Here is a 25,463-nt window from a genome sequence, read left to right on the forward strand (position 1 = left end):
TAGTATTTAGATTTAATGGACATTTCCAAATTCTTCATCTGACCCTATAGAACAGAGCTGTTGTATTTCGTTCTGTTTTTTCTCATTAAGTTTTTATTGGGCCATCCTTCCTTTAGGCAAAAAAGGGAAATGCAAGAGGCAAAAATACTTTTAGCTGAAAAATGAGTAAGAATAAATCATGGTGTGCTATCTTCATGATGCTATTAAAAAGTTGCTTTCCAGTGAAACAGACTGAAACCTAGGAAGAGTAACTGCTTGCTTTAAATGATATAATTGTCTACCATTTTGGCTTTGCAGGAGTTTTTTCTTTGTTGGTGTACGGAGATAAGAGTTGGCAAAGTTGGGTTTCTTATTGCTGCCGCTCTGCCCAACATGCTATTTTCCATGCAGAGGGATGGACTCTTCATATCTATGCCTTACTCATCACAGTGAAAATATATGAAAGGCAAAATATGCCCTTGCCTAAGATATGTACTCATGTATGACTAGATACGACAACAGGCCATTTATTTTGATTGCTATTTTGTATAATATGCAGTAACCACATGCAAACACCACATACAGCAGAGGAAAATGCTAAAAGCCAATTCTTCCTAGATGCTAAATGGGATACTAGTTGGTGAATGATTACAAGTTAAGGTACCCCTCATCATCCTTAAGAGACTCAGCTTTGGAAAAAGCATGTTATCTGTAATGGTGGGCAAAGCATCCACTGAATCAGAGCGTTTTGGTTAAAGACAGGGCTGCCAGCCGTTGAAGGGAGGGGAAGCAGTATTGCTTTTTAATGTTCTTCATGCCAAAGAAGCAGAACAAGTTAATAGAGAAAAGGGGTAACATTCTGAAGGTGGGGTTTTTTCCTGTTACATAAAAAAATTAGATGTTTTTCAGAAATTAAGGCAATTTAGTTAATGTTATGCTTTGGACAATTCTAATTCTAAAACACTAATAGGACGGAAGCGGTATGAGCAGTAGGTACAATTATAGCTGCAGTTACGAAGAGAAGTCCATGTTCAGTTATTTGAATGCATCAATTCCCTGTGTGCCTGAAAGGCAGCAGAATGTTAAAGAGGCAGGGGAGGCAAGTTGTACTCCTTTATTTTATTGTCCACATGCTTTTTTTTGAAAAAGCTTGTATGTGTCATTCATCCAAAAGATCAAATCCAGTCTTTCCCTTGCACCCAGAGCAGTTTAAAGAGTTTAAAAAGGAGAGTAAGTATGCGTTAAAAAAGTAAATATATGAAAAATTAAAGTATTGGTACGAGAGCAAAATGGAACTGTTGAGTTTGTATTCCTTGCAACTCACTAAAACTTTCGGGTCATGCACAAATTATTCAAACGCTAATTTCCATTACATTTGTCATCAGGTTTCTTAGTATTGTGGCCCATTATTTGCTTCCTTTTGGTGATGTGTCAACAAACAGATTACTTTTCTTTGTAGATGTGATTGAATTTTATTCATTAGAGAGATTACAACACATGAACAGTTGTGTGTTTAAAGTACTGGCATTTAAGCTGTTTATAAGGAATGTGTTTATGCTTTGGATAGAGATCACTTGGTGCTGGTGTTAGTGAAATTAGGGCTGAAGTCATGGAAATCTTGACTTTTTGTTCAGTTCACAAGTTCTGGCAATTTAGCATTTTTAGTGGGCACCTCACTCATTGCATTTTCCAAATGTAAACAGATGGTGTGCTCAGAAAGACCAGGACATAAAAAGACATTATTAATACTGGTTTTGTCTTCTGTATCTTATAAATGAAGGGGGCGGGTGTATGGCTGGTGTAAACTGGCATATTCCCATCAAGTAAAGGCAGAATGAGAATCTGTCCTCCTGGCCACTATTTTTAAAGAAAATGCGGGACACTGTTTGTGTAGTTGTCCCTGCATGTATGTTTCTTCTGTTACCTTATATTGCCTCTGTGGCAAAAGGTGTTCTCAAGTCATCCTTTGTTTTTTTTCAGATGACCAAACATACTTTTCCATCAGTCTCACCCTCTTGCCCTTCTCTAAACTCCTGTTATTTCCATTTTCCCCATTTTTTCAGTTCTGAATACGAAAGTAACTCCTCCCATCCCTACATTTCCACTTATAGCAGAGGGATGGGATGTCTTTACTCCTGTCCTGCCTTTCTGTACCCATCCCTCTGGATTCACACATCCTGAGGAACTGCTTGAACTCAAGCTCAAGTTGTACCTTCATCCACATGATGCAAAAAGCCCAGTAAAATAGTACAGCTCTGTGAGCTGGAAAGCGTTGGTCACATTTCTGTAGTGCAGAGTGAGGGGAAAAAGTTGTTGGTGCAGGTTGTGCTAGGGTTTGCTGTGTGACTGCATAGGTGCTTTGCAAATCCTGCCGTACAGGCTCACACTGTGTTTCTCTCTGGACTTCCCAGTGGGTAACGTTGCCCCAAATTGGATGAGCTTCTCCCATTCAAAATGTCAAATTTGTGTTGCTTAATTTCCAATGAGGATGTAATGTGATAGTAAAATTGTTCTGTAAGGGGTCATACACTGTTCTACTGTCAGTTTGTGAGGCTCAGACAGAAGGAAATGATCAAAAACACTCGATGCTCATTATTTATTAATTGAGTTCTGGCAGAGCCTTGCTACATTCTGGCTTTTTGTTTGTTTCTTTGTTTACAAACAAAAAAAGAAAAGCACAGTTCACAAAAAAACGAAAAGGGAAATTTGTTAACAAAGATTTCTGACAAGGAAGAAATGGCATTTGGGGGCATTTGAGTGGAGGTGCCTTGGAGTACAGGGAGGGCAACTTGGCAGTGCAGTGTCACCCTCTCTGAGTTGCTCCTGAAAGAGAAGAATACTTTAGGGAACAGTAGACCACGAATCTTTGATACAGGCATGCTGGGTTACGAGAAAATATTTACCCTGGTAAGTTCTGTAATGGGGTGCTTGTACTTTGCTGCTTGTATGGATGGAGTTTCTTAAAAAAAAAATTTGCAAGCTAACAAGAAGCTCCAAGTGTTTCTTCACTTTCCTGTATCTCTTCCTTGTTTCTGTACATATTCAGGGAAAGAACAGTACATTTAAATAATTGTATCTTTCTTTACTCTGTAGTTTCTTGACTTCAGAAGTTCCAAAACTGCTACTGCTTACAGTCTTTTGTTCTGCAGTAAACCCCGCAAGGACAGATCTTTTCATAGATGCCATGGCTGGTATGGAGCTGTATCGAAGCTTGAGGTGTGAAGTTTACGCTGATGAAATATCTGAAGACTTGAGCTGCTGGTCCTCCCCCCTTCGCCCATTTCCACCCCCAGCCCCCCCCCCCCCCCCCCCCCCCCCCCCCCCGGGATTTAAAATTAATGAAATGTAAGTGATTTTTCACAGGAATAGCTAAAATCACATCTCTGATCAGCAGAACTATTTTGCCAAACTTTCAGGCTTGCTCCAGAGCCTGAAGCCATTTTTATATCTCAATAAATCAGTGACAGCAGCAGCAGCAGCAGCAGAAGTAAAGTTAAGACAAAGCTGTGTATTTATTTGCCTACTCTCTTTCTTCAAAATGGCTGAAAATCTGTTTCTGAAACTTCCCCACAAGATCAGTCTGAGGCAGCTGTTAGCATGAAAGATTTTAATTAAAATATCTGCCAGAGTTGTAAAAAAGCTAAAATGAAGGCTTTGGAGGGGGAGGGTTGAATAGTCTTAAGTGTCATGGTTGCTGTGTGAATTACCTTCTTTGGGCTGCTGGTCTAAAGGTGGGTCTTCAGCTGCAGCTGCAGCACTGTATACCCTGTCCTTGTGATACCCATTTCTCTGCCTTTCTCGTTCCTCTGCTACAGTTCTGTGGAGTGGTAGAAAAAATTGGTCCAGGAGATCATTTTTTTCAGGTCACTTAGATCCGCATTGTTTCAGCTCCCCTTATCTGCTTCTTTGACTTCACAAATGTTTCTTTCCTTCCTTTGGATTAGAGGTGTAACTTAAAAAAGGCAAAATACGCAGCGAGGCCCGTTGGAATTTGTTGTGATCTGGCCTTGTCCTCATCAGTTGAGCCGCAGGGGTTCTTCAGCATCATCCTTCGTCAAAAAACAAGAAGCCATTGTCAGCTGCCGAAACTCCTGCTGCTTTGCTCTGCTTTTACCCCATCAGTGCTATGTGGACAATTGTGGAAGTAGCAGTACCCGACAGGGGTCTGTTTGCGGTTCCTCTAGCCCAGCTGAGTGGCTGCGGTGGCTTTTCTTGGACCATGTCAAAACCACTGAGCCCTCCTGCTTTCCAGGTTGTGAGTCAAGGTCCTGTCTCTGGTTGTCTCCAGGCCACCTCCTACTTCTGGGCAAAAACTCTACTCAGCTCTCACTGCTGGGTGTCCGTGGGGAGGGAGCTCCAGCGTGGGGGTGGGGAAGGAACCGCAGTACATCCCAGCTGGGCCTTGTGGTTGGGGCAGCCAGGACCTGGGAGGTCCCGCAGGGTGCACCCATGTCTGCACACTGCCTTGCTGATTTTGGCTGTGTAACTAGCCGGGATACAGAAAATGTTTGCTCATTTGGGTCTTCTGAAGAGAACAAGCAGGGCTTCAGTTTCAGGCTCTGGCTTATAGCGTGTCTTGGAAGTCAGTCAGGGCAGGACTATCAAAAGCACTTGCAGACATGCAGGTTCCCAGCTTTCCCTGGCTGAGAGCTGGCTCCCTGAAGCTCTGCTGAAAATCCCCCTCGCCGTTCCTCTGTGCTCAGATATTCTCCAGTTGAAGCTGAGAGTAATATTTGCATACCTCACTGGTTGTTCAGGCTGAATTAATATTTGTATAGCACACTGTGTTCCCCATATTGAAAGCACTACATGAACGCCGCTGTTTCTAGGCAGTTACATCCTATTCTTGAATGTTGTAAATGTACTTAACCAGGACAGACAAGAGTAATCGCATTTGTTTAGAAAAACCCACTCAGTCCTTCAGTATATGTGTGAATGGATTTTTTTTTTTTAATTAGGTGTTTATAGTAAAATGGTAACCCTCTTCTTCTGAAATAGTCCTATTTCAAAGGTTGTTTTTTGTGTTTGTTCGCCATTTGTTATTCTGGTTGCCAATGCTTTGCATGCTGGGGGGGAGTATATGTAGTTTTTTCAGGGTCTTCCCCTGCTTATAGAAAACCTTTCATGCATAAATCTTCTAGCAATGCTTTTTGTTAAGCTGAGAACATAAATAGAGTAGATAATTGTCCAGTAAAGCTGATTGGTATTCCTTAAATCTTGGATCTCATCCCTTGCTTATTCACACATCATCTGCAGATAAGATATTTCTGCTCTCTTCTGAACTCTGTTTCACACAGTCCAGTGAGATGTTAAAAAATAATTTATAAATCTCTGCAAAACCAAATTAGAGCATTACATGAAATGGTGGGGTGGGGGCTGGGGGAATTAAATAATTAATTCAAACTAGTAAACATTTTTCTGGTCGTAGATGGTCAAAATTCTCCTGAAGCACAAAAAAGAGGGTGATTTCTCCAAAGGTCCAGCTTGCAGAGAACCTGCTGGAGGTGACAGCATCAGGAAAAACAGAACCAGCTGTGGCATCAGTGCTATTGCACAGTTAGCATCATGGCCTGCAAGGGCAGAGCAGCACGGTCTCCTGCAGGAAAACCTGGGCTTGTAGCTCTTTACAGCCGGGATTCTGCTTGTCGTGTCATGCTGCCGTAAATCCTGAGCAGCTCCATTGAAACAGAGGGAATTACTCCAGATTTATGCCAGTTTCGATGAAAAGAGGCTTTCTGCTGAATGGATCTGGGCAGCCACTCATCAGGTGGAAGGGAAAGAAGTGACTCAGCGTTCGGCAGTTGCTGATGGCTGGCTTTTGCCAAGTGCTGAGTCACAATTTCCTTTTTTTTTCTTTCTTTTTTTCCCTGCCCTTCTCCTTTTTTCCCTGGGTGAGTGGCTGCTTTGTGCACCCCACAGAAAAGAGGGCTTAATTTCTGATGGAAGAAGGGATGCAGGGGGGCCTGCGTCCTTGCTGTGAGCAAAGAGCTTATGGAGGGGCAGACCACCCTTGCTAGGAGCAACTGGCTGTTTTTTTCAGAGCGTGCAATATTGACTGCTGCTTCTTACGCCCAGGAGATGAGCGTTTGTAAAAGGGATTTAGCTGTGTAGGTGGCCTCGTATTTTCTGTCTGTATGGTAATAACCCAGCTAAGGCCAGTGACGGCAGCTACTCCTGTGGGTGCACACAAGGGAGCAGAGCGTGCAGCAGAGCAGAGTGAGGTGCAGCCTGGTGCTGCCTGAGCAGCCTCTTGCTTTCCCCCCCATCTGCTGCCACCCTGCTCTGCCTCCCCAGCAACCTCACCTCTGAGCCAGCAGCAGTGGCCATTACCTGCACCTGAAAAAAGGCAAAGGAAGAGGGAGAAAAACCCCATAGCTAGGTTCTAGGGCCACGTGCTGGTTGTGTAAATATGGGGGTTTATTTGGGTCTACCCAACAAGGGGACTCCAAGTTTAGAAATGGTGTTAAAGTACTGCAATGAAAAAGGGGATTTAAAAAATCTAAATGGGGAAGACAATAGCTTAATGTAGATCTTTGAAAAACATGGGATGATGAACTGAAGCTCCCTGAATGTTTCAGCCCATCTGTCTTGTTAGTTTCTGTGTCTTAATCATGGATTTCATGAAGTGTCTAATTTTCTTTTTTTAGCTTTCTGTCTTCCTCTTGTACAAAAGTTAAGGCAGGGAAATCATCTGAGCTGGATTTACTTTTGCATCTGAGAGAAAAGCAGTCTATAAAAAGAAGTGAGTGGTGTGTTATGCTGGGAAACTGTCTGCTTTGGATTTGGGGGGGCAAGAATTGCCCACCCTCACTTTTGCTGCTGTGGTGGTTATTGGGACAGCTGGGGAGTGCAATTGTAGGTGCATACCTGGTAGCTGATTGTTTTTAATTGTCTGGCTGTAGTCTGTGGTTGTCTGGACAGGGTGGACTGGCTCTGCTGAAGTCACCAGCAAAATTCCTTGCTGTCCCTCCCACTGCTGCTGCTGCTGTTCCTGGCAGCTGTCGAGATGTACTGGCTAGTCCATGCTCCCTCTTGAACCTTGGGAAGTCTGCAAGGGCTCTTCCTAACTGGAGAATTACTTGCTGTTTGTATCTGTGGGGGGAAGAAGCACAAACCAACCAACAGAACTCCAGCCCGCCCCCCCCCAGAGTCAGAGCATTTTAATGACCTCTCAGGAGGGTTGTGCGTCTCCACGTTCTTCCTGTGTGAATCCATCATGTGGACACCACTCATTTTTTGGCAACAGTGGAAATTTTTGCCACATAAGGCCATGTATATTTGCAGTGTGTACTATGCAGAAGACACTGATTGACATTAATTAGGAGTGGGTGGTGTGAAAGTGTAAAAATAAAATTCCTTTCTGTCAGGTTTACTATTAGAAGTGAGGTACATGGTGTGACACTGCGCGTGAGCGTGCACGTGTGTGTGAGTGTGTGTGGAATGGAGGGTGTCTATTCAGCATTTAGAACAATAGTGGGAGTGAAGCATTACAGATTTAAATGTCTATGAAAGTCTGGGATTGCAACCTTTTTCTTGTAAGCTGCTCAGTGAAATGTGCTGCAAAATTGTTTCTTTTCAGTTCTAAGTTCAAACTGCTGTGCTAAAAACCATACAATGCTGCCGATTGCAACTTGTGTCTGTTTAACTGCCTCTGCCTGCTTTGTGCTGTTATGGTGACTGTTTTGAGAAGTGATCAAGAGGGACAATGTTTTCAGTAAATTTTAGCAGGAGCAGCATTTTGAAATTAAGTGGATCACCATTTAGCAAGCTGGTATTGCTTCAGCTGATGATACTTATTAACTCCTTCTCTGTGTGTATACTGAGAATAAGAAGCAATAAATGAATTCCACAGCATTAATGGTTCGTGAAGTCTGTTGTCGGATGTGGCTGGCCTTCTCCTATGAAGTAAATGGACAATCAGCTGTGCCATTTTAAAAACATATTCTTTGGATCTTAACTGTGTTATGGTATCTTGAGTTCCAGGACTACTGCCTATGAAATTTCTTCAGTTATCTATGTTTCGTGTGGGTGATGCTGCCAGAGGGTTATCTGTGGAGCTTTTAATAGCTGTCTGTCTGCTCTGCCTGCCTGTTTATACTTATCCTTTATAAAAGAAGATAAGCTTATATATATAAAAGAAGATATACTTATCTTTATAAAAGAAAGTTCAAAACACAGACACCTTCTCTGCCTAATTCACTGGTCACTGCACCAAGTGACACTGAAGACCTCTTCCCCAGTGGCTGAGGCTTTTCCATGCCAAACTGCAAGTTTGTGTTTGGTCTTCATCGATTATAGCTAAAGGACAAGTCTCGTTCCCTAACACCTCTGAAATTATGTGTGTTCCCCTAATTTGTGCTTATTTAAGTGAGCTCTTATAAAGTGGATCCTTTTTTATTATTGCCCCGAGATTTGATGGAAATGAGTCGTGAGTCTCTTCATTTCGTAGCAGAATCTCTCTCTGTTGACAAACTGAACATTTTCTGGGGGAGAGGGTGGGAGTGACACCTCAGCTCTGCTCTCCAAGCCTGCAAAGTGCTGGTAGTACCTGCTACGGGCCCTGTGAGCTGTGACTGCTTGTGCTGTGCCTGTGATTGAGATACAGAGCTGTTACTTAGGCCTTCTGGCTAAGTATCATTTTTTAGTGCATTACTGAAAAGTAGATTTAACGTGTTGGGTATTAAGTTAAGGGATTCTCCTCCTCCTCGAAGAAAAACACCAAAACTGACATACCGGTTTGCACTGGACTCACTAACATTGGTGGTGTTGCTTTAGCATGGTAATATGTCATGAGAACTGGCTCAAAAACTCCCACCCAAACCCAGCAAACCCTCTGTCTTGCTGACGCTGATCCTTCCACTTACAGGCTGATATTTTGGGTGAGTGTCACGTGTTGCACGTGGCTTCAGCTACGAGAGGTTGCGGACCATGGGAACGTGGAGCTAAGGGCAGTGCTTGCAGCTACTTTTCAGCCAGCTTTGGTGTCAAGTGTACAGAGTGTATATGGTAATGCATTTCGCATTTCTCCACATGTCTACCAAAGGCCCCTTTTAATTAACCTAACTGCACGCGGTTTGTGTAGGGGTGTGTAGGCTTGTCGGCAAGATGCTTGCTGCTCTGTCTCTGAGTGAGCCATTGGCATGCCTGGTCTGCGACAGCTTGATTGATGTGGATGGAGAAAATGTTTGAATTAACTGCAGAAGCCTAAAAAGCAATTCATAGGTACACGAACACTGAGGTTTCCCCTGCATGGGACAAGATGCTGTAGTTTAGTTAAGGAAACCACAAGGAGGTTGATTTCTGGGTTTTGGTTTTGTTTTATTTGTTAGTATAACAGTTTGCTTGTGTTTGAAAGGGTTAGGCAGATATAAATTCATGGTTGAAGCTGCAGTGGTGTGCACATAATGCATAGCGTATCTGATGTCAAAGAAGTTGCTTGTAATCACATATGGTAGATAAAAATACACTGATATTTAAAGCAGTGGGGTTTTTTCCTGGGTATAATTGCAATGTTACTACCAGCTAATCACAATAGAGTTTCATGACTATGTTTTCTTGCTGTAAATCTCAGTTCAGTGACTTGAGCAAAGATACGTGAACTGTGAACAAAAAAGAAAGGGGAAAAAAAAAAGCAGGGGGTGGGGGGTGGGGTGTAGGGCGCAGGAAGACCATGCTTGAAGTCATCCTCAGACTGTGTCTGTGTTGAAAGCCCAGTCAGGTAGTGTTCTTGGGAGAGTTATTTAGGACTTAAAGGGTGCAATGTATATTCAGTGTCTCCTAGAATGAGATCTCCAGTGACGAAGAACCTTGTGGCCTTTGGGGACTGTATCTATATCTGAAAGTATAGATATGTTCCTTCTTGGGGACTGTAACCCACTGAAGATAAACGCACCAGTATAGCAAAGGGGTTTCCCACCAGTAACGTAAAACATACAGATCCCAGGTCTTGATCCTCATGCACGTAAAAGCCACTTTACAGTCTTGAGGCATGTAAAAAGATCTTGAACCAGGTATAAATCATCTAATTAATTTAGCCTTCTTGCACTTTTCAACACTGATTAATATATTAGGCTGTTTAAACATAAAATACACAAGTAAAATGTGTGTGGGAAAACACTGTGTAGGTACATATCCTTCAGTGATTGGGTAGCTATTTGTAAGCTTGAATTAATTAGTTGGGCTGACATGTGCAATCCGTTCAGTTTTGTGGGGGCTGGACAGTTTGTGGGCAAGCAGGAGGGAAATCCTTTAAGGGATGTGTCACTGTAGGACTTTCTTACACTAAAATTTGAGGGGGGGGGGAAGGGAAGTACTATTAGAAAATCTGCTCATGATCCTTCATGCCATGAACATCTTTTAAAACCGGAACCTGTGTTTCATATGGTTGTTCAGTTGTCATCGTGTTTTTCAGTTCCCTGTTATAAAACAGAGCATTACATTATTTTTAACATAATATATAGAGACAGAGCTTGAAATAGTTTGTAATCAGCTAGACCGAGTCATGGCTGCATTGCTAGGTGCTTTCCTGTTAGTGTTCATAGAAGAAAATGGTGTTTGCACAGTTCAAATACTTTTCATGTCAGCGCTGATCACATTTTTTTGCAGCCTAAGTAAACAGAACATCAGATTTCACCTTAAAATATTTTAACAAAACTTTTTAATAATCATTGATTGTATTTCACAAACATGGTGGTACTGAAAATGTTAGCATAACTATAGCCATAACATTAGAACAGAGCTGCTGTTATTTTTGGAGTATGTCTAAACCAGTGGTTTTTCAAGTGGAAAGGCTGGCAGAATTTCGTTGTGTATGTTCCTTCTTCCATCCTCTCCAGTTTTAGTTATGTGCTTGGTGAAAAGCAGAATACAGCAACGTGGGATTTTCTTTCTAAGGACCATCTAGGGACTCTGCATGCGGCATGCCAGTAAATAACGTAAGCATATCAGGCTTCCCTGTGTCTGTCCCCACAGTGCTCCCCTCAGATGGGGAAGCTGTGGTGCCTCTGCTACTGACGGCTGAATGAAGCCTGGCGGTAGGCTCGTGCCCCAGCCTGAAGTGGGGTACGGCAGGGAGCCGAGTCTGCATCTCCCAAGTCGCACCCTAGGGCTCTTGGCCATCATCCTTCCTCTGTTCTGCAGTTTAAAGACCTGGGATGGGTTTAATCCTGACAAACAGTCATAAACGTACTCTTCAGCGCCACTGCATGAGTGGAACTCACTGCATCGTGAGAGGATGCTGTGGAGCTGCTGACACAACTTGTCCGGGAAGCTTTCTTTGCTGGAGAGTGTTAGAACGGTGATCATGTTTCCCCTTTGCTGGGGTGTTCTTTTGCTGTGTGCATCAGTGGTGCTTTGGTGGGTGTGTTGCTCTTTTCAGACTTGCACTTAAACAGTAAACCAACATTTTGTAACACCAGCGTTTTCAAATCCTGTGATCACTGAAGTTGCCAAATGATTATTTATTGGGAATAGAGGTTTTTCGTTGTATAATCTTTGTGCTAAATCAGAAGGAATAGTGCTTCAGGTTTTTTTTTTTAATAGAAAAAAAATGATAGTAACTTGACATTCCATGGCGCACATAAATTTTTGAAAGTCAAAAGACCATTTTCTTCAAGGCTGCACATAATGATCTCATTTGTTATTATGTGGTTTGCACGGGCTACTCTCAAGACGTGTAGGATTTCTTCCTCTCTAATGTTTCTGCATCAGTGTAATAGATCTGAATACTCCATAGATATTTGGCCATCTGGTTCTCTTAATTCTGCTGAATTTACCAGAAGAAAAAGTAACGGATTATGCCTTTCTAAATATAGTTCTTTTTCCATGATTGAAAATTGAATCACTTATTCTGTGGAAGACTATGGTATTCTGTAGTTTTCCTTTGTTGCAATTTGAATATTCTTAGGAAAAGTAAACCCTTGATTTCTTGGTACAAGTATTGCAGGTTTTTTAAAAATTTCTTTTGTTGTCATTTTGGGATCCAGATCTTCTCCAACTCTATAAAACAAGTAAAGGTATCTGTGACCTCTTTTATTCTCCAGATTATAGTAAAAATAAATATCTTAAAATGCCTTAGAAGGAAAGGAAGGCAGTGTAAAAAGAAAGCTAGCCTGCTGGAAGGAGTAATGCAAAACAGAAATTTGAGGCCTTTCCATAATAAATCCCAAACCTAATAAAACTCTTTGTCATTGGGGTTGGATCTTGGAATTGGATTTCTAGTTTGGAGCCTTCCACTGGCCCAATCTCTTGTAAGAGGGTTTGGCGTGTGTTTTGGGGTTAGTGTGAGCACTTTCAGTTCTGAACCCAAGTTGCAGGAGGCATGCTTGAAGCGGTACAGACCTTGCCGTGAAGCTGTATGGTGATCTCAGTGAGTGAATATGAATGCAACGATCTTCTCAGTGCCACTAGGAAAAAGAGTGGTATTAATAACAATGAGGAAAAGAGGGACCAGCACTTGATGCAATGACAGTTTCTGTTTGCCAGCCAAGTAAATGTGTCAGGAGGTCACCAAGGAGTATCTATGGCAACCGAGGGACAGAGGATGGCTCTGCTGGGCCAGCATTGCTTGTTGGGCAGGACCCCAGGCAGTGAACTGTGATGTGACCTGATTAGGACTAAGCTACTAACTGAAATTGATAGTATTTATCAGCCCCAGTCTTTAAAAATCAGTGGAAAGCTGAAAAACAAACAAACAAACTAAAAAAAATCAGCTGAAGGGGGGGGGGGGGAGAAAAAAAGACCAAGGAGGCTTGTCTGATATCTTTCCAATTAAAAAAAAAAAAAAGTAAATTCAGTACACATTAAAATGTGGTAGCCTGATCTCTGGGGAGAGACTCATTTCTGCTAGGAATGTTTTTACTCTGTGTTGCCTTAATTTTATTTATATTTTTTTAAAAAGAAGTCAGGCTTGTCAGGAATTTTACAAACCAACCCCAGACTTGCCATTGGGCCAGCCATAAGTTTTGTAAAGTGTCATTTCTTGTGTGGTTATTAAAAAGAAAAAGAATATACGAAAAAGCACCAAGTCTTTCAAACCTTTGATGGAAAAGCCAGCTGCTTAAATATCACTGCAATCCCATCTGTGGGGTGGGTTAACTGAACTCCCAGTGTCATGCTATTAAAGCAACCATCTTAGATAAGAAATGGTGATATGTTGTTAGATAAGAAATGGTGATACGCTGTATAACTCACTTGAGGGGTCATTATTGTTGGTGGGCCTGAAAGCCAGTGCTGTTTTCTGGGCTGTAGAGAGGAAGATGTCAGCCTGTGCCGTGTGTGCGATCTAAGTGGCATAGCAGAAAAGCGAGGGCAAGTTTCCTTGGTGACCACTCTGGATGCAGGTTGGAGAGAATTGCCAACTGTTCCTTTGGCCTGTAACCCAGAGTATGAAAATCTGCTATGGAAGTACTGTATGTTCCTTTCCCTTCACCACCCTCCATTTTGGACTGCGACGTGGAAGCCCAAAAAGTAGTATTGCAGTGTGGTACTTTAGGGTTCGAAGGGTTGTGACATTACACTGCATTATTGAGGGGATTAATAATCTGCTGAAGACATTGTAATTTGCTTTGTATTAATAAACAGGCACATAACGGGTAAAAATCTGCATAGAAATGCCATGGTAAAAATCTGCATTTTCCTGGGCATCCTTCTTTCCAGGGGCCTGCTGTACCCTTTATAACCCAAAGTTTTGCATCTGAAGCATTTCTTACTGCTGAAATGGCCTTCTCTAGCATGACCCCACGCTCTGATCCTTGGTTTGTTCAGAGCCAACCTCAGACCAGCTGTCTTGTGAGCATTGCTCAAATCAAACCCTCATTTTGATTTGCCATGTTTCTCCCTTTTGTCAGGTGCCAGCTGGCACCGTGGCCCCGTGGGTGGCATCTGGAGGAGCCCAGGGTCACCACGAGCTCGGTGGGACGCTGGCTGCTGCAGGGGTGGCACCTTTAACCACAAGGGAGCTGCGAGGGGGATGTCGTGTTGCTCTTGAGATGCTTCCTCTGCATAAGCATGGAGCAACACGTGTAGACTTCTAGGTCTTCTGTATCCCTGCCAAGCAGAATGTTGCTACAGTGCACTGTCATTCAGTGGGAATAAATAGAAATAAAAGGCGAAAATGTTTGCAGGATCACAAAGCTGTTGACTCTCCCAAACCCTACAAAAGTAAACGACTGAACAAGTCTACAGCTGGTTCAGTAGGGATGTGCAGCTTAAGCTGTAAATTTCTATTCCAAGATAAAATCTGGTTATTGTTTAATGAAATAGAAAGTCAAGGCTTTAAATTATAAACAATTCAGATGTTTTTCTTCCACAAGATTGTGTGGCATTTGTTGTTTTGTGTTCTGTCTCCTCATGTCAGTATCTAAAAGTTTACTGTGGTAAGTCCAAGTGACAGAGAAAACATGGTTTGTTCTGGCACAAGGAGGACAGCCGGGCAGTGTTTCTCCAGGTTCAGAAAGCCTGGAGGGAGGGAGGAAGTCAGTCAAACTTGCTGCTGCAAAATGTTGCTGGAAGATTACTTCATAAAGCCCTTCCCAAGTGCCCATGAACCCGAAAAGCTTTTCTGTGCTACTGAATTTACTGTGCTAAGGTTGTGTGTGCTGGGACAGCGCATTCTAGCAGAGCTGGAACAGAGTGCTTGTCTGTGACTCTAAAATGACCTTGTTCATATAGTCAAGTCCAACTTGCTTTATAAACCTGTCATGACATTGTTGTATTATGATATGATACTGTTTTTAGTGGGGGCAGGAGTTGAAGTAGAACTTTACTGAAAAAAATCTCCGGTCTGGATCGTGACGAGTTTGAAATAATTTCTGACTGATGGTTGTAGTGCTGTTTGCATCCATACATTTGATGTCTGTGAAACGTGTTACAATGGTGATTCTTAAAAAACCCAGCAAATTCTATTCCTCATAGTACACAGAAACTGCCCTAGAATTTTCCTTGTTATCTGTTTTTGGATCCTGTTTTGTTGGCAGTATGGTACAAGCTATAGCTGGCACCCACCTCATACAGTGCTAGGCTTTGTGTAAAAATACACAAGAGTGAATGTGGGCAGGGCCATAGCCTCTGCAGTTGCTCTATTTGTAGCACAGCTCCTTCATCTTTTGCATGTGGTATTTGGACAGATTTTAACAAACCTGGCTTAGGGTCTGAAGTGGCAACCAGCATCGTATCAAAGCACTTAGTATGTTGTGAAAGGAACATGCTTATACAGCACAAGTTATGTATAGCTAGCTGTTTTGTTTGACTGACATAAGGAAAAGGTATTTGGGAAGTATTTTTAAAATCTACAGATTTTTATTCCATGTCAAAACGCCATATTTAGAAATCTCACTGTGAAAGCGTGTATCAATAAAAGCATCTCCCCACTCGGTTTTAGGGGATATCTGTGACGTGAAGGCCAATAAGTTCAGTTTCTTTCACTCTTTGTTGATTTTGGAGTACCAAAGGACAGTCCTTGGGCATGGTCTGTTCACCAGGATTCGGTGCAGAGGGTCTACCCTTAGTAACGAGGTGAAGCTCTTTAGGGAAAACAAAGTGTTTCAGCAGATGCGATATGATTGATAAAACCAATGTAGTGTCACCAACCCTATCTCCTGCTAAATTTGACTAAAATGTTTTTAAGAAATAACATTGGTTTTCTCATTGCTAAGCACTTGACTTGAAATATTAGGGAAAATAAAAGTGGATTTTCTCCCTTCTAAATGCCAAAGAGCGACTGGAGATGTGTTTAAACAGGCAAACTACAGATTCAAAAATATGTATAGCTAGTTTATCACAAACAAGGCGTGCTTCTTTCCTCACTGCTTTGCTTCAGAGACTAGTTAACTAGTTTGCTTTCTGAGACCACAACACTCAGATATTAAACAGAGAATAGTAGAAAGTAGAGGACTAATAGCAGTGATGGCAGAAACACCACTTAGCTTCTTATTAAATAAAAATTCTTTTGCTTCTGAATTCTTAAGTTGCTGTAAACTAACCTAGTTTGCCCAACCTCTCTAAGACATTTGTTCTGCTCAAAGATGCAAAGAATTATTTTTTTTTGCCAACACTTCATTGGTTTAGATAATAACCCTTTTTTCCCATCATTTTTGTTCAACATGTGAGATAAAACAGTTTCAAATTAAGGCTTGGCCTTTATTAATTAGAGTTTCAGGAAGCAGAAGAATGGAGTGATAACAAATAAATCATGATTAATTGCATGTAGAAATGCTCTGATTTCATTTGAATATGCTTAACAAGCCTTTACTGACTACCACCAGCTTCTGCTCTTTGAGAGTAAAACTGAGAGTACGTAGCACCTATTTGAATATATGCCTGGTCCTGCTTTTGCTGCTAGAAAGCACAGGCAGTAGTTCTGCTGCAGTCTGCTGTTGGTGGTGAGAAAGAGCTGTCAACAAGAGCAGGCTGGATCCAGAAACTGGACATCTTGTGTGTACAACGCCGGTACAGTTGTTCTTCTTCCCCAGCAACAGTGAGCATCAAAGCCTTTTATGAAGGAAGATTCTGCTCTGTTCACCTTCATTTCCCTGCTGCATGCCCTTTTCCCTGCTCTCTCTTTTTAAAAAAGGCCTTTTCCAGTCCCCTACCCATTGCACCAAAGGCTTTCACAGCGTTAGTTGGCCATATTTGATTTTTTTCATTGCTGTCAGAGCAGCTTGCATGATACACCTTTCTGTGCTGTCAAGCACATTTGTAGTATTTCTGTCTGTGCACTGTCACACTTGGGACTTTGGGAACCTGGCCATTTTGCAAGGCAAATTCTGCCTTGCTTGTGGCTGCCAGTGTGCAGTTCAGCTTTCTCCAGGGTCCTTCCCTCTGAAAGTCACTCTTGCCATGCCAGCAAGTGGAAGGTGCTCATTTTGAGGGTGGGAGGGAATAAAGGGTGAAAAGAGTAATTTTCATGCTCTAGGCTGCTATCGCTGAAGTAATGTCACATACACACTGTGTCAGCCATCGGTTGAGCTATTACACCACTTTACTGTTCATCATCGTCATCAGTGTGTTCAGCATTTGGTGATTAAGGTTAACTCGGGAAAGGAGATTGCAGTTTGTTGAGATGCGCTAGAGTGAAACCCTTGTTAAAAAGTGGCAGCCAGAAGAGCCATCCCCCCAGCCTCAATAGATAATGTGTCCCCAGAGAACAGTTGCTCTCGCTTTGGTGCAATACTTACCGTCTTTCTTTAACTGAGGTCTGTGGTTAAGTGAGAAAGGACAGCAGCCTTCTACAGCTTTGTCATACTTCACAACTAGGGAAGGAGAAAAGCTTTCCTCTTAACAGCTCGATGTAGCCAAGATCCAAGAAGCCCCAAATTCTCTGTAGTTGTGTTGTTGCTGCCAATGGGCAGTCTCATTTGGGGGCATTATGCTTAATTGCTCTGTGTCTCTTTTCCTCTTTTTTTTTTTTTTTATGCTGTGGGGTTTAGATCCCCTCCCCTTATACATGGGAAGGCTTCCTGTAGGAGTCAGTTGTGTGGCATTTTCCATGCTCCATTCTGAGCAACGCAGCCTGAAGATCTCCTAGTTTAAAGTTGCCTTCTTTCTGAAGTCATGCAATAGCGAGGTGCTGTAAGCCCAGTGCTTAACTGGACGAGAAGAGCTGTCAAGCCATCTGTCCTGAAAACTGATTCCAGTTAGCTTGCCTTTGATGATATTTTTCATGTCCTGCCTTCTAAAAGAAGTAAAGGCAAAAGTGATGCTTTAATCTGTTATCAGCGCCATAGATTCCTGTTAGGATTTTTTTGAGTTTTCTGTGTTAGTGAAAAAAAAACCAACAGGGCCCATTACTAAAAAACGGTCATCAGCAGGGAGAAGGAGCAGCAATGGAAAAGCCAAGTAACATGGGAAAGAGCTACAGGTTGAGGTTTGGGTTAGAAAGATACAGGAGGTGGGAGCAACAGCATCAGTAAAGTGTGTATAGGATAGCTGAAAATATCAGACAGGAAAGAACGAGAGGAGAGAGTGGAAAGCAAGTGTTTTGGAAGGTGCTTGCAGTGGATTTGAGGAGTAGGAGGCTCCTGAGTTGTATATAATAGTTCAGCAGTGTAAAAGGCTGGAGTTTAGTCTTGTTGATGAGCTAGTAAGTGCTTACGCTTTTATGTCTTGCTTGTCTGGAAACAGTGGCTGCAGAGTGAAGAGATCTGCCACAGCAGGCATAAACTGGTTGTTGGAAAGGTCTCATCTTCTCTCCTTATGCAGTCAAGGGAGTTGTAAAGCAATGGGAATGTTCAGAGATGCATGCAATTCCTGTCCTAATCCTTGTCCCACCCCATCCTTTTGAGTTTTCTTAACCTTAGCTGGCTAATAGTCCAGCAGCAAAATACAAATACTGTCATCCTTGCTGCTAGGAAAAGTGATGGTGTTTTAAAATGTGTTTTAAAGGAATCCAACAGTGAGGTGCTTCAGGGTAAAGCTTTAATTTTTAGTTTGGTTTTTTGGATTTCCAGTTTATTCCTCCTCCTCAGCTGAGCTTGTGCAGATTGTCTTTCAGATAACTGGACATTATTTCTTCTGCGTTCTCTTGCTCTTTCCTTCTTTTTTCTTAAATTAACAAACTGGCTTATGAGAAACACATTTTGAGAGGAAAAGGTTATTTTTCTTGGAGTTCTCGTGATATCTGAGACTAAGGTATCTCACTAGCAATTAATAGCTTTATTTTTCATAAGCATATTGTACATCTTCTTGTGCCATACATACATCTTCTTCCAACCTTCCTCATCTAGCAACTTATCATGAAACCTGGCTTAATTTAGTATTGGTTGCAAGTTTTTGCATCGTTATTCTAATCTTAGTTCTTTCCAGAAGAAAAGCAAATTACAGAAACAACCCTTGTGAGATACAAACTCTTAGATGATGATATCAATTTGCTTTTCACAGTCAGGCACAATAAATTGCTTCTCATTGCAGGTGAAACTTGCTGCACTGACATGTTTCCTCCTCCACAAAACACAGTTGGGTTCCGAGACAGGGATAAAGAGCTAGCAGTCATGAAACTGAAGCAGCGTTTAACTTTTTATTTAACTTCATATTTATCTGCTTGATAAGCTACATGGTAAGCTGTATGGATGGATTATTTTCTTATTGTATTTTAATTTCCTGTTACCTGTGAGGAATTTGCACTTAACTTTGTGATGAGCTTCCCCAGGGAGCATAACAATATAGTAAAAAAAAAAAAAAAAAAAAAAAAAAAAAGCCCCAAATCCTACAGGTCTTGCTTTTTCAAAATTCTTTGTGTGAAAAAATAGAAGAGCTTTTCTGCATAGGGAATGAGGGAGGAAATCTCTTGAGTCGACTACATTTTTGACAAAGCAGATTTTATTTTTTATGACCTGATTCAGTATTAGATTATTGCAGCCTCATTCCATCTTAATTTCATCAATCAGTGGAGTTATTTCAGCATAAACCTGGCACGGGAGATGGCTGAGTTAGCCTCTCCGTGTGTAATTATTCTCTAGTCTGCAAGGGTAAAAAGTACCTTCTGGAGGCCCACGGCACTGCCCTGTTAAAGCTGCTGTGAATGTGATCTGAGGCATTGAACACCAAGGATTTATTACAAGAAAAACTGTCTAATGCCCTTACCCTGTAATGAGCCCCGCAGAGGCAAACCTTGCTCGCTGTTTACTCTGAAGGCAGTACGTTTGCTGCCTCTTGGTGAGAGGTATACAGGAGTGGGCCCTACCAGAAAAAACATAGTTATTATTAAGTACTTTGCCCTAACCTGAAATAAAAAAGCCTCTTCTCTGAAGTGAGTTCATTGCAGTTTCTCCTCTGATGACATGCTTTTACTGACTACTTCTGTTAAAGACGACCGCGCTCTCTCTCTGTGTTTCTAAGGAGAAGATGGAGTGATAGGCAGTAAATATCCACTGTTTGTGTCTGACAGTAGAAGACAGGGAAGGTTGCCTGTCCTTCAGGTTGTGCAGTTATACTCTACAAAATCAAGTGTTTTAAAATCCAGCATTTTGAATGGCCAAATCAGTTCTTGCCCTTAGAGGCATTTCAGGACATACAGCTGCAGCGTATATATTTGTAAGATTCAACGTTTAATTTATGCTTTAGAAACCTCATAAAATTTCCACGCTGGTGCTAGAGTCTTCTCTGCATTTCACAACTCTATCTGTTAAGGTCAGAGCTATCAAATCTGGTTAGTCCTGGCCTGGTTTCCAGAGCAGGCAAGTCGCCTGCAACCCTCCACATTAATGGGCCTCTGGGTGAACACAGCAGTACCGTGAAGGAGGCCAGCTATGTAGGTCCTGAAGTATGAATTGGTACCTAATTTAGTGTATCCAGGGGTGAAGATGTTGGCTTAGTATTATATCTCCCTGGGACTCCTGTTTCATGTATTGCTCTTCGTATTTGAGACAGGAGCTGTCATTCATTGTATGCCTGTACAGAAGCCAAGTAGGTCAGTGTTTTTAGGTACTACTGTATATTACTACTGTATCCCCACATGGGTGGGTTACCACCCTCTAGCAAATCTTCCTGTAGGTGTTTTTGCTGCAATGTTTTAGTGGGGCTCTGCTCAGGTTACTTTGGTTCTGCGGGCTGCTCGAGCCCTGGATGAGCAAAGGTGAGCAGAGCGAGCTCCAGCTCTGCAACAGGTTCCCGTAAGGGGTAGCGAGGCAGTTGCCCCTTCCTGGAGACTTGAGCCAGAGAGGCACAATGGCAGAAGCAGCCAGAAGACAGACTCTGGGCCCAAAATGCATATAAATCTCTACCCTAAGCTGATTTGTTGTTTAGTCCAGCTTTTCCCTCTTCCCTGAGCCTTTTTTGCTCAACTTCACTCGTAACTGCCTCATCTTTATCCTCTTTTGTTCAAGCCTTCACTCACTCTCCTGCCATTCAGCTGAACTCTTCCTCACTGAATGCAGAGCCTCATGTTTCATTACCAAAGCAGCTGCAGGGGAGCAGAAGACCCAAGGGCTGTCCATTCATGCATCTTCTGCTGAGACACAGTAGCTTGCTTGCTTGCTCCAGGTCTGTTTCAAGGCAGAGGAAACTAAAATAGCTTAAAATACTTAGCCCTCTTGAAGGTGAACATGTGACTGCCTCAAACTGCATCACCACGAAAAGCTTACAGAAATAACATGTGGTCTGCTGCCATCTGCTTACACCTCTTTCCTCCACCCTCCGTTGCTCTTGTCATCTCAGACTGCTGCAAGCTCTTCTAAGCAAAGACCATTTTCTCTGTCTTGCAGAGGGCGTGCTGCTGTGGCACCTTCTCCACACCACCTTTGCTTAGCTCTCAGTTTGCACTGTAATACAAATAATAGTAATAGAGTTGACAGTTTTATAATGTAGTCTTAATGGGGATGTGGGTTGAACCAAACAGGAGTTTCATCTTGTGGTATCTGCCCAGCTGTAACTCATCCCTAACATGAATTTGTTGGTAACGCTCAGATCTTAGGTATTGATCAATGATGTAATTGTCATCCTATAGTAGGACAGATGATGTAATCCTTACCCAGTTACGGAAGACAGTGACCTTGAGACAGATCAGATGGTTGAGCAGCATAGATGTATCACTGATTATAAAATGCTCTTGTTTTAAAACTAAACTGTCACCTGTTAATTGTTGGGGAGGAATAACTATAAAAAAATGCCAGCATGCTGCAGAAGATACAGCATTTATAGACTTTCACCAGCAGTTACATACTCTTGCTTTGACAGGAGACTTTTGGTAGTTTTACTGCATTGTTGCTTTGCCCGTCATTTCAATTTATGTCAGGGTAGCTTAAAAGCTGACTTTTGTGAGCCCAAGGAAAATATTTGTTTGTGATAACAAGTCACATTTAAAAAAAAAAAAAGGAAAAAAGTAAAGTAGAGGTGGATGTGATAGGAGAAGTTCTGGTAGATGGGAGAAAAGTATGTGGCACAGTTTTGCCAATAGGAAAGCCTAGTCATCCCACCTTCCTCCCCCACTGGAGATGGCTTGAATATACATTATTCTTGAATAAGAGGTAGCATCATTTTTCAATAGAATACTTAATAAAAGAAAAAAGTGATAAGCATGGACCAGCTTTTTCTTTTAGATGAACAGTAGGCAGAACTCAAAAAAGGTCATGAAGAAAAAAGAAATAAAATCGCTTCCTTTGATTGCTGATAACATGGTTGAGAAAAAGACATATTTTTATCTCAGTGGAAAGAGACTCTGAGAGACCCCAGTGCAAGCGTAAGAAACATTCATTTATGAGAAGCATGGATACTGGAAAGAAAAAATGGAGAGGTTTGCAAAGACAAATGGTTGAAGAGCTATTTTTGGTTCTGCTGGTGGTATTTTCTTCTTAACTACTAATGCATTTCTGGCCTCACGTTTACTGCTTTGTGTCAGAATTTTCTGGATTTTTTTTGTTCCTCTTTCCTTAGTAAACTGGCACATTTGCAAGATAACTATTAAACTGAGGAACTTGCCAAAGACTTCTCTTCAAGTAGATCCTTACTGAAAGTAGTGGAAGAAGTTAATCATTTGCACGATTTTGTGACTTCATAAAAAAAGACTACAAAAGAGTGATCTGACTAATTAAGTACTGTAATTAATTGATCTTAGGAAATCAGAGACATCACTCAGTCAGATCCTGTCTTTTCCACTTTTTTTTGAGGAAAAATTTCTCCTGTAGCTTGCGTTTGAAACTAATGAGTATTATGGGCAAGAATATATTTTTTCTGAGTTCTACGAGTATGTGCTTTGTATTGTTGAAATACATTTCCCTGTTTCATGGACTTATCAGATCCGTTTTCCTACAGTATTTGCTTACGGATAATGTTGCATAATGTCTAGGGGACTCCTAATGTGTAAGATCTTACAGTCTGTTAAAAGTAGTTAAGATGTTAAAATCTGTCCAGTTCTTTATGTGAAAAGGGCCTTATGCTTGGAAATCCTTCATGCTGTGCCTTAGTGAGAATTTCAGGTTTCAGAGGGATGAAATAAGAACTTTGATGGATGTGGTCCCTTCAACAGTATTTCTTTTCTAAGTGTGCAATAAATCTAGATGTGGATAATTGAAATTGTGAGCAAATCATGAAAAGAAGGAAATTACTTTAATCCTGTGATGCCAAAGGAAACAGAAAATCTCTCACACACAGTCTCTGTCCCAGGGATTAAGCATGTGTCTTCATTTTTAAGCAAGCTTCTGTAGTGGGGTGCAACCACTTAAAAACTCAAGTTTCTTAATTTAATTTATTATTTAAATTCCTGTCTATTAAGACAGGAAGAGGCTCTGGTTGCAGGGGGAACCATTCTTCACTGAGCTGTCAGCCCAGCTTCTGAGTGCTCTGCTCTCCTTTATGGTTTCATTCCCACAGCTGTGTATGAGCTAGGCAGCTGCTCTTACCCCTGTTTTAGAATCATAGAATCATTTAGGTTGGAAATTACTTTTAAGATCATTGAGTCCAACCATTGACGTAGCACTGCCAAGTCCATCACTATACCATGTCCCTAACCACTGCATCTACACGTCTTTTAAATACATCCAGGGATGATGACTCAACCACCTCCCTGGGCAGCCTCTTCCAATGAAGAAATATTTCCTAATATCCAATCTAATCTTTCTAATATGTGGCCATTCTTAGGTGCTTCTGTGGTTTCTAACACATCAATAATCCTTGTGTCTTTGCTGCTACATGGATCTCCATCCCCTACTTCCACTGAGATGGCAGACAGAAGAACCTTGCTAGCACACCCTCCTTCAAACACGACTGTGTTGCCCCCGGCTGATCTCTAGTGAGCCTGGTTTTATCCCTTTCCCCCTTCCAATCCAGTTTAAAGCTCTTTCAGTGAGCACTGTGAAATCCTATGCATGGATCCTTTTCCCACTTTGAGACAGGTGTATCTTGCCTGTTGCCAGCAGGCCTGGTGTTGTGATCAAAAAACCCCAAATTCTGCCGGTGACACCAGGCTCAGAGCCAAGTATTAATCTGCTGGCTCTGCCTGCTGCTTCCCTCACCATCGCCTGCAGCTGGAGGGATGGAGGAGAGCACCGCTCGTGCTTCTGATCCCTTAACCAGCCATCCCAAGGCCTGGAAGTCCCCCTTGATTGCCGTCAGACTTCTTGCTGCAAGTTCCTCACTGCCTACCTGAAAAATCAGTAATGGGTAATAATCTGCGGGCCGTACCAGGGTAGGAAGCTTTCCCTTCCCACCTTTAGCCCGGGCCCCAGGGAGGCAGCAGACTGCCCTGAGAAGTGTGTGCACTCTGCATATTGGGCCTTCTGTTCCCTGCAGGAGGGAGTCTCCTGTGACAATAACTTGCCTTTTTTACTCTACGGAAGCAGTTTTGATGCAGGGGGTAGACCGACTTAACTGTGGCAACACCTCCATGCTAGATGAACCGTCTTCCTTGTTACTGTTGGGTTCCACTTGCAAAGCCTCACAGCTGTTACACAGGGGCAGGTGGGGTTGGCACAGAGGGGACAACCTGCTGCACCAGGCAGAAACTTGTCACCATGGCCCCCTGTCCCTCAAGTGACTGTGTTCAGCCAGGTGGAGAGAGGACAGGGAATCCTCTCTACCATGTGTATCATGTATCGTGTTGGGCCTGTCTCGGGGAAGGTTGGGTGCCTGTTACCTGACTCTCTGCCACACTCCCTGATACTCCTCAACCTACTCCTGGAGCAATATCACTAAGCGGAGGAGTTCCTCTACCTGGGCACACCTCTCACAGATGTGCTCACTGCTGCCATCTGATACTGGCATCATTTTGCAGATGAGGTACAGAAATGCTGAAGGACAGGCTTGTAAGAGCTCAGTGATGTTGCGGTTTGACAGTTTCCCAGATCCTGGGCAACTATTCTATCCTGTAGGTCACCCTTGTGCTTGAATCCTTCCCCAGTGTTTTTTGTTTGGTGCCAGTGGCATTCAGTTGCTCTCTGCTCCAATTTTTCCAGTGTGGTCACAGCTCAGTTAGCTCGCTCGCATCCTTGACTAGGAGCATTTACGCACTCAAGAGGCAGTGACAGGTCACCGAACAGTTTCTGCCTCTAAAGTAGTGCTTCAAAGAGTGAAATTTGCCCCAGGGCTGTGGAGCAGACTTCAGGCTGTGTATCAACTCCTAAAGTCCAATCTTCTTAACTTACAGCACACCCCCTGCGTTTTGCTTCTGCACTTAATTGAATTGCTTTGTTGTTTCAAAACAAAATGGAGCAATGTGTCCATGAAGCTTCCACTTATGCAAATTCCTTTTTATTTTCTCTGCCTTTGTCAGCTACGGCCTTGCCTTCCAAGTTTAGACAGCAGGTTTTGAGAGACTCAGACCTTCAGGTGACCCTTTACATTAACTTTTCTGTATCTTTCTCTTTCTGCTTTCTAGGATATCATAAAAAGCCCCAAACGTGCAACAAAAGCATAAAAAGATTAAAGTATTCGTTCAAGATTTCTCTCCTTTACAGCTTTTCAGAGCTGTTTTGCAGTGTGGAAGTGGAGGCTGAACCCTGGGCTGGTTTTGCTGACCAGGGAGTTATGCATGGCATGAATGACAACCCTGTTGTCCT

At 42.4% G+C, this 25,463-nt stretch overlaps 1 protein-coding gene across 9 annotated transcripts in view; it reads left to right on the forward strand.

The window, feature by feature from the left end:
* The window catches only part of ATXN1 (ataxin 1), a 212,363-nt gene that overhangs the window by 74,220 nt on the left and 112,680 nt on the right, over window positions 1-25,463 (forward strand). Inside the window, exon 1 of one of the 9 annotated variants that reach the window (XM_056332316.1) lies at window positions 17,681-19,030. The exons of the other annotated variants lie outside the window; for them this stretch is intronic. The gene's annotated coding sequence lies outside the window, so the exon portion shown is untranslated. Of the gene's footprint in view, window positions 1-17,680; window positions 19,031-25,463 lie in introns of those variants that run through there. 9 annotated transcript variants of the gene reach the window in all.

This window comes from Falco biarmicus, chromosome 3, assembly GCF_023638135.1.
Source record: "Falco biarmicus isolate bFalBia1 chromosome 3, bFalBia1.pri, whole genome shotgun sequence".
Lineage (NCBI taxonomy): Eukaryota > Metazoa > Chordata > Aves > Falconiformes > Falconidae > Falco > Falco biarmicus.